The 15666-nt window shown below is 36.5% G+C and overlaps 1 protein-coding gene across 2 annotated transcripts in view; it reads right to left on the bottom strand.

Annotated features, from left to right (window-relative positions):
* Positions 1-4522: 4522 nt before the first annotated feature.
* hdac1 (histone deacetylase 1) overlaps positions 4523-15666 on the bottom strand; it is a 91926-nt gene continuing 80782 nt past the window's right edge. For both annotated transcript variants that reach the window (XR_008809731.1, XR_008809732.1), the window contains exon 15: positions 4523-4532. The gene's annotated coding sequence lies outside the window, so the exon portion shown is untranslated. The remainder of the gene's footprint in view (positions 4533-15666) is intronic.

Below are 15666 nucleotides of genomic sequence, written 5' to 3'. Positions count from 1 at the left end.
CTCTCGCACTTTATACCACAAATATAACCAAGTTTAAACCATACCTGATACTAATTAAACACACTAATAACTCTGAAGCCTTGACTACTTTTCACATTTATTTAATTAAAACGTCTCAAGTAATGGAGTGATGAGTGACTGGAGGGTAAATTTCTTAATAAAACTAAATCTTAATACTTTTATTAAGAAATAAGAAATTTACCCTCAAGTCACTCACCACTCCATTACTTAAGACGTTTTAATTAAATCCTAATAGTTAATTTAATGATTCTGTTTATTTCCAGATTTAAGTAAAAAATAATCCCAGATTTTCAGTGTGATCTCAGACTTCACAAGTAAGGAACATTTTCATTGAAAAATGGCAAGAGATAATGATAAAACCTGTCAGTGAATCGTTAGCATTTAAGCCATCTCACTGTACGGCAGTCTGAGGATACAGAAAACCAATATAGTCCATAATTTTGTGCTGATTGTGTTCTGAGACTCCAGTAATGAAGGCCTCAGCCACTGCAGCGGCAGCAGGCTGTCTGAGAAGACAGAAAAATCAGAAAGAGATTAAATTCTACGGAGAGTTTTTTGTCCGGGAGATTGGTTCTTATCACCCAGCTCTGCTCCAACGTTACGAGGAGAGAATATAAGAAAGAGAGGGAGTGGAGGTGAAAAAAGAAGAAAGGAGGCATTAAGAGGGGATAGTTAAGGATATTATTAATCCATTTATCCATGTTTGACATTTGTCGATGTATCTCCTCAGATTGCTTTATTCCGGCTGTGAAATGCTATTAATAAAAGCAAGACCGCCTCTTCAGAAACGCTCTGCTGCTGTCATCATGTTTAATGTTCCCTGTAAGCCTAAGCATGAAGGTCTCGTGTTTTCTCACCACATGTACTTTCATCTGTGTAATCTGCTATAGTGCAGATCACGAGGAATGGATATTTTTATAAATGCTTAATTAATGGGCTTTCTGTCACCAGTCTCTGCCCAGCTTATCGAGCACATTTTGGACATAATAATATGAGCATATGGTACAACGGTCGCGTAAGCAAACTTTTTGCATATTATTCAGAGGGTTCTTCATGTGTGAACTATACATCTCTAGCTGAAAACAGATACTGCTTTCTATATGTATTGTGAAATCATCATGACATCAAACTGCCCACTTTAACATGAGAAGGAAAGGGACCTAATAAAACAGCATTCCCCCATGTGCTTGTGGCTATAGCACAAACAGATTTAAGAAGGAAGCTGTCCAGCACATCTCACAGGCTTTCAGATTGATCGCTCCCACCTTTCCAATCGGATGGCGCATGTCGGGCAGTGGAGGGAACGTTTGAAACAGATGAACTCAGAAAGCAATCAGCGCACTGTCACCACTTTGTCGGGCAGACCAGTGAGCCGATCGCCTATAGAACTAATCCACCTTTCTGTACAAAACAAAGGAAAAGTGGACTGGCTCTAATTGTAAGCCAGGCCATCAGGAAAATACATTGCAGATGCAAGCTGGATAAATTATGGCTGTTGTATTTAAAAAAAGGTAGCCTATTTTAAAATATATTTGCGTGATGATTTTTTTTTTTTTCTTGTGGTGTCTGCACAAGGACTTCGGCAGGGGAATGCTTATCAGCTTCATGACAATGTCGTGTTCGAAATGAACCACTGCAATAAAGCAGAGTGCAATTTGAAATGGGATTAAATGTTGATGTGTTTCTGGTTTGCATTTTTCATGATAATTACATGGGAATTGAATTTATTTTTGCACGCTGTCTTAATAAAGCAAATCAATATCTTAAATTGCAGAATGCGATTGCAATACTTGACTATTGAGCTTTTGTTGCCTTTTGTTTTGCACTGGGGAAATCTCTTCTGTCCTTTGTTTCTGGATGTTCTTGTGAATCCCTTCAGTGTTTAAAAAAGCTAATAACACTGGTCTGTTTTGTCTTTCATTATTAATGTAGCCTGGTTACTCTGGGATGCATAGAGGGTGGAAACTCTAATCTTTATGATGCCAAGCATCAGGCCTGCTCTCCTCACACTAATAAATGTGATAGCAAGGTGGTAATATAAGCATGCTGTTCTCAAGGGGTGCTATATATATTTTGTGTATACAGTTTCCCTGAGGGCTAAAAAGTTGCTCTGAACTGTGGCTTAGATTGCAATTTTTTAAGGGTTTATTTTCTGCTGTCTGCTTTGTTAAGAATGCACAGAGAGAGAGAAAAAAAACAGCTGAAGTGCATGGGTCATATCTCCACCCGCTTCAATCATCAAAAAGAATTGCAAACATAATAATTGTCTTCAAACAGTTTTTATTGGTGGCACTAAGTACAATTAGATGCTATTTAAGTGAAATACTGATTATAAAAACAGAATGCAATAATATCAATATATTCAGTGTATATGAATATGATTATAAAATCATAATAGGATGCTGCTTTATTGGTACATAACTTGTCCCTGTCCCTATGCCCAAAGCCCTTCCCTATCGTTAAACACTAAATACCGGGCTGTTAGGCACTTTATTTCCACTTATAACACAAACAGTTTCTGCCAATCTCATGTTAATATGGAGTAACTAACCATAGAGTAGTATTTCATCCTTCATATCTCCGAAGAGTCTTTAGTTTTATCAGATTTATAAAAGACAGATACGCTGTACCGATTCTTTCCGAAAACAGCCGAGCTCCTGGAGGCGTGCCGTGGGCGGAGCTAAAGAGTCACGCACAATACATCATTGCATTATCCCTGGATAACTTTTGATTCACTATACATTTGTGTTGTTTACATTATATGCACTTATGCGCCGATTGCCAACAAAACACAGACATTTGATGTTACTCACTGCCTGCAATTCCGACTCTTTTAGCGCTGGGACTGGTCCAGTGGCGTAACTATCGGTAAGCAGGGTACGCGGTTGCTTACGGGCCCGGACCAATCAGGGGCCCGCTTGACTGGAAGATATTGATTGACAGCCGGGGCCCCCTATCGCATATTACTACTTTTAGTTTGATCTCATTTTACTTTATCACGATTTTGTTTTAAATAAATAATGACAACAACATATTTTACAGATCATTAAATACATGTGTGAAACGAACAATCATGGATTTTGGTGTAATTTGTTTTGAGCTGGGACTGGGGAATCCCCGGGTCGGCTGTTTAACGTTACACGCGCGCGCCACTTCATGCGTTTTCTCAGATCGGATAGCTACTGATTTATCAAAACGATTCCATTTACAGCTGGTCACATAAATGTGTTTTTGCAAAACAGATATAAATCCGACCTTCAATTTCCGCGCTATATGCAGATTTAATAGAGTTCACGTCACCGAAAGCAACAGATAAGCTGCATTGATCATCAGCTAAAATTTCTAAATCGAAGACCTTAATTAGAGAGAGCGGCAACAGTACTGGTAAGATCATTTCGTTTCTTTACTTTTAATGAAGATGATTGTGTGTTAAGCGAGCGTCTGCGACTTACTTTCACTTTGATTTGCGATAGTTTGTGCGTTGGCTTGATAGATGCTCATCTGCGGTGATGCGTGTTGTTGCAGAAGCGTCGTCATATCTGACTATGACATATAGCCTATAACACGCTCTCACACGTTTATTTTTTTAGCATTTTTAGAGGAGTAAAATTGACATATGTGGTTTCAACAACCAGATGCATTTACACTTGTCCAGTGTCGTCTGGAATGCGGCCCAGACCACCTCCTGAAGTGGTTTGAGCGACCGGATTCAAATCCGTCTCGAATGTGTTTCGAAGGGAATTTACACCTGGTCTTTTCACGATCGGATAGCTATACGATCACAGAAAAAGCATGAAGTGGCCAGGTGTAAACAGTTTCCTTGCGTATTGCATGCAAAAGCCTACTCGTGGACATTGCGTCATCACGTTACTGTTGTAACGTTAGTAGGGGGCCCGCCTTGATAATCCTGCATAAGGGCCCGGTGTTGGCTCGTTACGCCACTGGTCCATCTTATAGTTTCAAACGATCTGCAAATCCAGCGTCGAACTGGGCCTTGTCACCAAAATGCTGGGAACAAACAAACACAATTCCGCTGCTGCCCCGGAAATTTACTGCATCCACTGTTCCCCTAAAGCTGGGTTCTGGTTTATGTGCGCACGCGCTTTGCAGGAGAATTGCCCATACAAGGAGTTCCGCTCTTTATGACATCATACATGGCCATACTCGAAAAAAAACTTTCAGAAACTTATACGAATCCTGAAAGAGTGTATTTGGCACAGAAATACTCTGTCATTCGTCCAACTCATTTTTTGAAACTGTGGCCATGTTTAGCATGAGAATCCATCTCTTTAACAGTGTAAATAAGTCAGAATGCATGAAATAGGCAAACATTAGACATCCCCTTTAAAATGAATGCTATTTCACTCTCTGTATAAATGTAAATATTATTGTTATTTTCCTCACTGTCTGTATGATGTGCCTTTTAGAGCATGTACCTAGAACGTACCCATGTTAAAATCATAACTCTTGGCCTCAAGTTTATTGCTTTATTTTTCTCTGATGGAGAAGATCGGATTGATTTAGTCAGCTGAATGAAAGTGTTTGCAAATGTAAATATGCCTGACCCCTGATAGAGTGTTTGTGTGCTCATTATTTTATTTTGAAATTTTGACAAAGGCCTCTTGAGGATTGTTTGTTGGGTCATTGTGCGCTCTAGCTCAGTGTTCCAGCACTAACAAATCACGATGACCACAATAACCATCATCCCTTTTTTCAAGGGCCGTGAAAAGTATTTTCTGTATAGTCTGTATAATTTGAGCAGCCAGGCCAGAGTATAAGGTCAACAAACTCTCACTTTGAATCATCACAATAGATTGCGAATTTGCATATTTTATGCTGATTGTAATTAGTTAATGACAATGCTGAAATCAAATTATATTTCTAAACAACTGAAGATGTCCCCACTTGACCAGACTTTGTGCTGTTTTTAATTAATCTGTTGAACAAGTATGCAGCAGTGATTTCCGTGCAGCCTGGCCTGAATGATTAACCATGATGAATTGCGCTCTGAACCCGTCTGCTCATTTCAGCTCTTGTGAATGATGAGAGACAGTAAAAGTGGCAGCGACATTTAATTACACAAGGAAACATCACTGATGTCCATACTTCATCAAAACATCTCCAAAAACACGTCACCTCCCCCTTTATTATAACTGCAAGCCACAAAACTAACAAATATTGAAGGTCATTGTCAGATAAAACATTTGGCTGACAGAAAACTCTGATTAGCTGTTTCTCATTTTGAATCCATGATTTAACACGTATTTCGCTGCAGTCGTTCCTCTTTATTACAACGCACAACTCCATTTGACTGAATGATGAAGGTCTCTTTTTTGCTATTTTTGTGAAACCACATTCGTCCGTGCAGTCTTATACATGAGAATGAACAATGCAGTCAATCATTTTTTGGCACTATTTTTGTGTGTTCTAACGGAAAATGCTAATATAAGTACTGTCTCCCCCCAAGGCTGCTACTGTTAGACATTATTGTCTTTCATTTTACTGCTGAAAATGGAATAAAACTGGTAGTAAACAAACATTTTTCACCAACCTTCAACTTACCAGCCTTCTGATATTGTCATAAACTGTCAATTTAAATGAATATTTTCCCCCAAAAATGAAAATTCTTTCTGCATTTGGGATTTCTGTATACCCATGAAACCTAAAGGAAGAATGTTTGGATAAGTACTCCAGAGCCCATACAACTTTTAAATGCATATTTCAAGTCTTCTGTAGTCATATGATCCATATGTCACAATCCCTGTATAATGATTCTGTTATTTTGAAATGTATTTTCTGTTCTCCTTATATCTTTACTTCCCCTTTCCGGTTTAGTTCCTGTTTGCCTTTGTCTTATTTGTTACCATAGTGATTAGTCAGTTTCAGGTGTGCCTTAACCTCTTGTTATCCTGTGTTCCCCAGTGTTTCAGTCTTGGTTTGTTGCTTGTTGTCTTTGCATGTTGTCTGAAGCTGTCACATTCCTGCCCTTTGGATTATGCTCTTGTTTTGCTCATGTTCCTGTTTTTTTCCTGGTTTTAAGCCCCTGTTTGGATTATCATTGTCTTGCTTTCAATAAATATTGCTGCAACTGGATTCTCACCTCACCTCACCTCACTCATCCATGCATTTCTGTATTTGTTTATTTATTTGATAGGGTCAATGCATGTTAATGAACATTAGTATAAAAAAACAAGCTAGATTATAGCAAATTGCTAATTTACATCTGCGGCCCAGGCAGATAAACATACATATCAAATATACATGAAAGACAAAATACCCCAACACATTATTTCAAATTTCGAAGTAAAATGTTTACACTACTGATTCGTCATAAGCCACTTTTTAAGATGATCTTTAAAAGTGTGATAAGTAGAGCATTGTCTTCCTATTCCAATTATTATTCCCTATTACAGACAATACTTTCTGTCCAAAATAAAAATATTTTTTTATATAAATAATACATTTAATATTAGAGAACTAAAAAAACTAAAAAAAGTGTAATATGACATAAATATTTTCCAAATCATATTTTTTATAAATTGGGTCATTGATCATTATTGGTCATCTTAAAGATTGCATTAGAGGCCCTGCACTTCCAGTCGTTCTTTATATGCAGAGACCAGCAGTTTTGCAATAATTGCCTTCCTGTCGGGCAGGAAATATAAATGCACCCATCACTCTGCTTCTTGTGAGCGAATGAATAATTTGCTTTTAGTTTACGAAAATATCCTGAATAATACATCTTTCAGGGCATTCGTTGTCTTTAGTTTTAATGGCTTTCAGCCTCTCTATTGTCAATGGAACAAGCGTAAATAAGCTTTAAAAGGATTGTAGTGCAATTCAGCATAACAATTTTCAACAAAATAATTATGAATGGGGTCCAGTTTCCTCTTTGGAAGATGAATTGGTGCATAAAATGGCAGAATAAGTACAGACATGATGAAAAGGCGTGGTGTGATTTGATCAAAGTTAGATGAGAAAGATAAATGAGGCAGTGCAAAGCCCAGGCCTCTGAAAACTCCCCCAAGAAAATCTTGTCTTTCTTGGCCCCTTTCCACAATGCTGAATGTGCAGCCATTCTACAGAAATCTATTGAACACATGTGAAAGTGAAGCTTGGCTGTCAAAGGTTTGCATCTCCAAATATATCTCTGCAGATTAATCTGGCACCGAGTTTCTTCTCTTCCCCTGCTCTCTGGAACCCTTGGCTGTGTGAAAGGTGTTTGAGTGAGTGGCTTATCAAGAAACAGGCAACTGTGGCCGGTATAACTCTGTCTCTATAGTCATAGGTCTGACTGAAGGAGAGAAAGAGCAGGGATTGGTGACTCTCACCTTTACCCTGTGCTGAATTAAATTGCTGGCCGCGTTATTGCTTCGTAAGCATAACGCAAAAGGACCCAATGCTCTCAGGCATGCATCATGAGGCAAATGTTAGAAGTTCACACGTATCATTTTTTTTTCTTTCTTTTTTTGTGGTCTAATGTTATTTAGTGCTGCAAGGGAAACTATTTCAAAAAGTGTTTTTTTGTTGTTGTTTTTCTGGTGTTTCCTGGCATTCGCTTAGTAAATTGGGGTTTATGTTATGCACAAACAAAAAAATGTTTAAAGGTTTATCACAGCTCTGCCTTGCTCTAATGATATGGTTTTAAAAGGATACAATCTGCTAGGGTTGGTGTTGGTACCATCTGTCCATCTAACTTTAGAAGGATCATCCCCCACTTTGTGGGAGATAATCATAAAATTTGTGAATCAAAAATGTTAGCTGGCCACATAAAACAACAACTACAAGACACTTCCAGCATCCAGTTGACTAAACTTCTTGGAACGAACGTGCAAGCCGTACTCCTATGAATAGTGCCTATTATCTTAATATTCTAGATATTCCCTAACTGAAATGACATTCAAAACAGGACTTGATTTTATCTGGAATTTAGGCTAGAGTTCATTTTCTGGCATTTTAAATTTTCAGAACAACCCATTCAAAGGTTTGAGGTTGGTAAGATTCTTTGACAAAATTACCTTATGCTCACCAAGGCTGTATTTTCAAAAAAAGATACTGTAAAAACAGTAATATTGTAAAATATTATTACAATTGAAAATAGCTTTTTTCTATTTTAATATATTTAAAATATAATGTATTCATGTAATGGCAAAGCTTGATGCTCAAGAAACATTTCTTATCAATGTGCTACTTGATTTTTTTTCAGGAAACCATGACATTTTTCTTTAGGATTCTTTGATGAATAGAAACTTCAACAGAGCAACATTTATTTGAAATAGAAATATTTTGACAGTATCTAATGCATCATTGCTGAATAAAAGTAAAGTTTTCATTTCTTTCAAAGAAATCTTACTGATCCCAAACTTGTCCTTTTTTCAAACGCTTTGAGCGTTCTTCTGATCACATACTTTGGCTGACTTGGTTCATCTTCAGACCATGCTGGCCTAAAGTTTAAAGCTTTTTGATATGCTGAACTGTTCTTTATGACACTTGATTGGTTTGTTTGAAATTACATGCTCTGATAAATTGTGCACAATAAGACCAAGTTTATTATAAATCAAAATTTTATTTATGCTAACTTTAAAAGATTGCCATTCACTGTAAAAACTGCTTATCTTCTCTTAACTTTTCAGCAAGAATATTGCACCTCCCCTGTCTTGCGATCTCATCTATAAGCGATTGTTTTATTCTGCCTGTATTGCAGAAATGAATTATGGGCCAGACACACCTTCACACGGATACAGAATCACACCAGCATGCACAAATGCTCTGTGAGGAAAAGTCTAACACTAATTCAGTCGGATGTGTCCTTTGTGGGAGCTGTGGTGAAAGTGTGACTTATTTATTCCCTCTGAAGATGATTTCTCCTTTTCCCTCTCCCTCCCTTTTTTTGTGATGTGAGTGAGGGATGAAGGTGCAGAGGGAAGGAGATTAAAACAGTTTTTTTTTTTTTACCGTCCCTGTGGAGGTACGGGAGGTGTGCTGAGAGGGCAGAGTTTTCACTGAATGCTGTCGCTGTTGCATTATTTATGGCCTTGTGTGCTCCCATTATCTGTGTGTGCACCCTTCACTGTAGCCAACTGCCACCCAGAACACACCTCCATTTGTGTGTGTGTGTGTGTGTGTGTGTGCGTGCGTGCGTGCATGCGTGCGTGTGTGTGTGTGTGTTTGAAGTAGGCGAACCAAGATAAATGCATGTGTCTGTTATGTGAACAAATGTGTTGTTGCACATGTGTTTGTATTCTTTAACAATAATTTTGTTTGTGAAGTGATCTACGGACCATAATTTCCTCGTTGGAATATGTTTACGTGTTTACTTCATACACTCTTGTATTAATCAACATTTAAGATAATGCTTTATTTTTTTTACTTAAATAACAAACTCCTAAAACTTAATGCAGAAAATTTTGTTTGCTGAGTCTCAGTACCAGTGAGGCCTTTTCCAAAAGTGAGTTCTCCAAAAAATGAACATTCTGTTATCAACCAAACTGAATGGGTGGAAAATGCGACATTTCTCAAAGTATGTTTCTTTTTATCTTTTAAAGAATAAAGAAAGTCAGGTTTGGAACAACATGAGTGTTAATAACAGATTTTTCGGTGGACTATCCCTTTAAGACTGAAGCAGAGCACTGATGCAACACATACATTTTGTGTTACATGATATGTTTAGAAGTATGCTATCTTTGTTTTTGTTTTATATCTCAGTAGTTTAATTTTCAAGGATGAATAATGGTCATAAAATAATTAACTTTTTTACGATTATTCTTTTTTCTCGGTTTATTTCTCTTTTATTTTTCTGAACTTTCAACTTGAAATAAATGAAATAATCTTATTTGAACAAAACAATTAACATCTCACATTTCAAATCAACCTCAAAAGACATCAAAACACTACAAAGGATTGAAATAAATTAAATAACTCATAGTTTGGTTGAAGACATCAGTGAGCTCAAATTTCATGAGATAAGCAGATGGTTGTTTGCATTCAGTTGCTCAGAGACCCATTTCCTTTGATATTGAATCTTTTTTAAATGTATTTATATAAAAAACTCAGTAAAACGCTGTTTAAATGATAATTCATTTTAGTAGGCCCATATTTCACTTTTAAAAATAAATCTTCAGTTGTCCTTTGCAGTATCTTGGGCTCCAGAGGCGGACAGAGTACAGAGCTTTGTTGAGTAAAAGTACAGATACCCCTTGCTAAATTTTACTCAAGTACAAGTAAAAGTACTAAATTCAGATGTCTACTTAAGTAAAAGTACTAAAGCACTTGTTTTTAAAAGTACTTGAGTATCAAGAGTACAAGAGTAGATTTTCTAAATATTGCATTACTAATCTACTGCCACAGTGCTTACATTTATGCACAGAAACGTCCTACATGGAGTTATGAAAAATGTTAATGTTAATACCTTGGAGAATGTAAAAGGAATTGAAAGTAAAATCAAGTCATTTTCATCTTTTTACCATGTTGCTTTATTTAATTTAATTAAATTTTTGGGGGGTCCCATCTTTAAATGCGGGGACAACACACACACACACACACACATGTAAGGGTGGCGCTGCCAATAAAGCACCTAAAAGCTGTCAGAAAGAACCGGCAAAAGGAATGATTATGAATATGTAAAATATAGCAAGGAGATATTTTAATTGTTTATTAATAAACACTTGTTAATAAACAAGTGTTTTCTTTGTCAGTGTCGGCTAGATGAAGTTGACGATGCTGACTCGCGATCTTCAGTAGTGAACGCACATTTCATACGGATTACATAAGCAGAGAACAGTCTGTAGTCTGTTTTCTTTCGTTTTGAATTTTTCTGTTTAAAAGTAGACATGTCTGTGAGAGGCAAGTAGGCTACCTTATACACTGAGTTTCGGTTCATTTATGAGACGAGATCCAGTTCACGTGCCAGCGCCTCCGTTTCTTATCTATCGTCTGCTATTTACTTCTTATTTATTAAACCCAGGCAATTGGTTGATGAAACATTGATTAAAATTAAGATACAATTAATGCAAAACGAAATTCAGGTTAAAGAAAGGTTTTGTGTTTTCTGTTTGATGTCTCTGTGAAAGTTTTAAAGCATTTTTTATGCCGCTTTCAGAGCGCTCACGTCCGTAACGGAGAACACGTCCATAACATTGTTTTTTCCTCATAAATGCAAACCCGAAAAATAAAATAAAACAAAATTAATATTTTATGTACTGTGGAGACTGAGCGCCAACCCTTCTTCATTCGCTGGGTAGTAGCCTACTTTGGTTTGCGCAGTGTAATTCACATAATCAGTAAAAATATATTTTGCCTCCTAAAGTTTTTTTTTTAAGAAATCAGAAATCCCTGGTGGCTACGCCACTGCCACATTTGAACCTGACTGTGTTAAACACACCACATACTCAAGAACTTCAAACCAAATGCTTGGCTTACATTAATGTGTAATATAAAATCTGACCATGGAGTTGACTTTGGCGGAAAGCTGAAAGTGATTGCTGATAGGCTGTCCGAATCAGTGGCGCCTGCACAATCCAATCACGTTTGAGAGGGAAACAACAAATTGGGGGTTTCCGAGATTTTTCCTTTTCTTTTTCTTTTTTTTTTTTTACTCGGGTACTCACGGTTATGGATAGAAATGTATTGGAGTAAAGAGTACAATATTTGCCTCTCAAATGTACTTGAGTAAAGTCATGAGTAATCCCCAAAAATGATACTCGAGTAAAGTACAGATCCCTCAAAATTGTACTTAAGTACTGTACTCAAGTAAATGTACTCCGTTACTGTCCGGCTCTGTTGGGCTCTGACCAAGACATATTTTCACTGTATAAGGTTCTTCCTGATATAAGTCTTTGAAGATTAAAAAGTTTTTGATGTGGGTTCTTCAGATCAGTTTGGTTTCTGATTTCTATAGAAAACCAGCACATTTAGGCTGCAAAATCTATAAACCTTTATTTACATGAGTGTATACTGGCAGTAAAACTAAAGATTATATTTACAATGACAGCTAAAACCAGTAAAATATTCTGTACTCAAGGGAGATGAGCTGCTGAGTTAATGTTTGGGTCACTTGCATTTTTATGCATCATGCAAGAGTAAGAGTGTGTCTGAAAATAATCATCAGAGGATCATGGGTTTTCCCGGGTAACCCAGCTCACCGTCTGGTAGTGCTGTTCAGTCATAGTCAAAACTAAACATGCAGTCATCTAGCTAAAATAATTTAGCTTTAGCATTAACTTTTCAAAGGCTTCTTCTTGGAAGATGGATCTTTACAAGCTCTGGTGCATTAGAGTCTCCAGAACTATTCTATGAAAATACAAGTTTTCATTTGACAAAAAGCTCAAACTCTCCCTTTCTCCTTTTTCCCACATGCACCAAACTGCAACATTTCCTGGAAAGATCCATTATTACCCTTACAAACAAGTACTGAGGCAGCACAATGCCTCAGCAGAATGTTTTTTTGGCTCTGAAATTCACTTAAAAAAAAGGTTGGCTACTTCCAAAAATACCATGTTACTACCATGATGCATGTCCAAACAACCAGGCTATAAAAACATATGGTACCGAATGATTACAATACATTACGTCCAAAATTTCATCCAAAATATTGTGTCACTTTTTGGCAGCTTTCATTAGCGTAAGATGCTTGATCTGTTATTTTACCAAGCAAGCTATGAGCAAGTTTTGCCATGTTTACACTGCTCTGCGTAAATAGTGTACTGCTATATAGGGGCAATAAACTAAATTTATTGTCCATGGGGTTGTAAAAGGTGTCATTGTGAGGACTCATGCGGGGACCCACAGGCTATGCTCAGAAATGAAGCCCTCTTGTCTCCCTGATGGGTTTTCAGCACATTCACATATAATCCAGCTGCACCATTTATCAGCTCTGTCAGTGATGCGTGAGGAAGGACAGGAGAACAACTGCAGAATCAAGCCACAGAAGGACACACACCTTGACATGTGAAGTCAAGGAGACACATTCTCATACACACCAGTCTACCAAATTTTGTCCAGTGTCACTAAAATGTATAACTCTTGTGCAATATTCAACTAATTTTGGATGAATATTTTACCTAAACCCTTTTTGGGAACAATGAAAAATCAGTCGTATCATTCCAAAACCAACATCTAAGACGTGCACTTTTTTTCTCGTTTTTTTATTTCTTTCAGAATGACTATTTGTTGGTATATGTACACAGATTTTATTCTGTCAGATGCCAGAAATAGTAAAAGTGTCATAAAAGTGGTTTGTATGACATCATATATGACATATGACATCAAAAATACTATGGCACTGTCATGGTTTTTGGACAAGACTTAGGAGTACCATAAATACCATATGGTACATGAATTTCAGTAACATGATATCAAAGTGACTTGACATTATCATGGGATTCCATCAGTGTACCGTGGTAATACCTCAGTCATTTTTTGTAATAAAGGTTAGGCGTATCAGAGGTTCAGAATTGTTTATACAATAGTTCAAAAGTTTGGGGTCACTATGAATTTTTTTTAAAGAAATTGATACCTTTATTTAACAAAGACACATTATTTTGATCCCAAAAAAAATCTGTTCTATTGTTCTATGTTCTATTCATTAAAAAATCCTGGGGAAAAGTATCACATAAAAATGTTAAGCGGTAACAGCAACTGTTTTCAACATTGATAATAATAAGAAATGTTTCTGCAACAAATCAGCATATTAAAATGATTTATGAAGGATCATTTAATATTGAAGACTGTAATGTATGCTGAAAATGTTGCTTTGCCTTAACAGGAATAAACTACGTTTAAAAATATATTCAAATAGAAAACAGTTACTTTAAATTGTTATAAAATTGTTATAAAAAAATCACAATTTGTCTTTATTTTTGATCAAATAAATCCAACCTGGTGAGCATCAGAGACTTCATTGAAAAAAAAGAAAAAAAAACCTCTTACAGACATACTTTTGAACGGTAGAGTATATAATATGATGCTGTACTTATATATTATATTTAATATAAATATTATTGCAATAATATTCTGAATCCTCAGAACTGAGGCGAGAATGTAACAAGAGGAACATTATTGTAATACAGTATGAAAGTTGCCATAGCAACGTTGTCCATTATCCTAATATTTGCACACTCACAACCTGTGCTTTCCACACCTCAAATTTCTATTTGACAATTAGCTTATATACTACATGAGGTGGCAAAAATAAACAAGATATTGCTATAGCAAAATGTATCCCCCAAAGACTCAATTACTATCCCTCCAAGAAGTATATTTTAGGCAGAGTTTTTTGCCCTCTACATTTCTCTCCAAGTGCATTCATCCATCAGTAAAAGTCAAAGCATGTAATTGTGTGCTATATATATATATTCCGTAACTCCACAAATTTAGAGGGTTAAAGGCTCTTCCAGAATCAGGCTCTAGATTATGTCAAACGAGAACTCAAAAATGCCTTTGGCCCCCTGGACTTTTGGGTATAAATATAGGTCAAATTATTTTATACAGTTTGTGAATAGCTTCGGGCTTCGGGCTTTTCGGGCAAATTATACATGTGTGAGTGTGAGCCTATAAAAAATATATCTCTGGTTACTAACTCTGTAGCTGAGTAGATTCTAAAATGTCAGTCTTTTTATTTTTATTACTGTGAAGGGACTGCCAACCCATTGTGTCTACAACCCTTTGATTAAGATTGACTTCTCACATCTCCATTGAGTACTTTTGCCAAAACAGATAGACAAGAGCAATGGTCATGTTTATTCATAACCACGCAAACACGAACATTCTTGATGTTCCAGAATTCTAAATATGCTAATTCGTTTTCCCACAAGCACTTTAGACACACAAACTCAAGGCCACTTCAAGTGAATGTTTGCCGACAGTCTCAAAAGCCAAGCCTTTATCGCAAGCACACTGTTTCTGACGATAGTCAAACCAAGCTCTTTCAGGAGACGACACTTCAGGGCCAATGAACTTGAGTGGATCCCTAATCGATGGCAATAATGGAACCATTTTTTTCCGTTCAAAAATCTGTTGAGTGCCCTAGCAAGGTCTGTACACTTACAAAGTTCTCAATGCTTCGGTTTGCATGTAGGGACCCTCATTATGCTACCGTGTTAGAGTGGGGCTATTTTGAGCCTTGTTAGTGGTATTACCTAGCGATTTTTATTTTTACTTACTCTATATACTAGCATTATAAGCTAATCTGTGGTTCGAGCTAAAACTGGGTACATTCAATAATCATGAAAACAAATCCCAGAGAACGGTCGACTCGGTACCCATGTGTTATTAATCCCTAGGTTCATTTTGCGCCGGAATTGTCCTTTAAAAAATAGTAAACTTAAGTACAATTTATTAAGTATAACTAAGTATATGCCACACTATAAATTGGTATACTTAATACTTGGAACAACTAATTTTATACTAAATGCATTTTAGTTGTCCAAAAGTAGTGCTTAAACTTGCAGCTGATAAAGTGGAACTATTCCAAGTATACTGAAGTACACTTTAAATATACTCTTGTATTTAAGGTTTGAAATGCAGAATTCACTCAGCAAAAACTTCAAATGTATTTTGGTAACATTACAATTGCAATTCAATTGCACGTTACGAGTGTTGAACATACATTAATATTATACTGATAACACACTTTTAGTTATTTTAAAA

Source organism: Rhinichthys klamathensis, unplaced genomic scaffold (assembly GCF_029890125.1).
Source record: "Rhinichthys klamathensis goyatoka isolate OS25496 unplaced genomic scaffold, OSU_Roscu_1.1 h1tg000343l_1, whole genome shotgun sequence".
In the NCBI taxonomy this organism is placed as follows: domain Eukaryota; kingdom Metazoa; phylum Chordata; class Actinopteri; order Cypriniformes; family Leuciscidae; genus Rhinichthys; species Rhinichthys klamathensis.
This window is presented reverse-complemented; position numbering and strand designations above follow the sequence as displayed.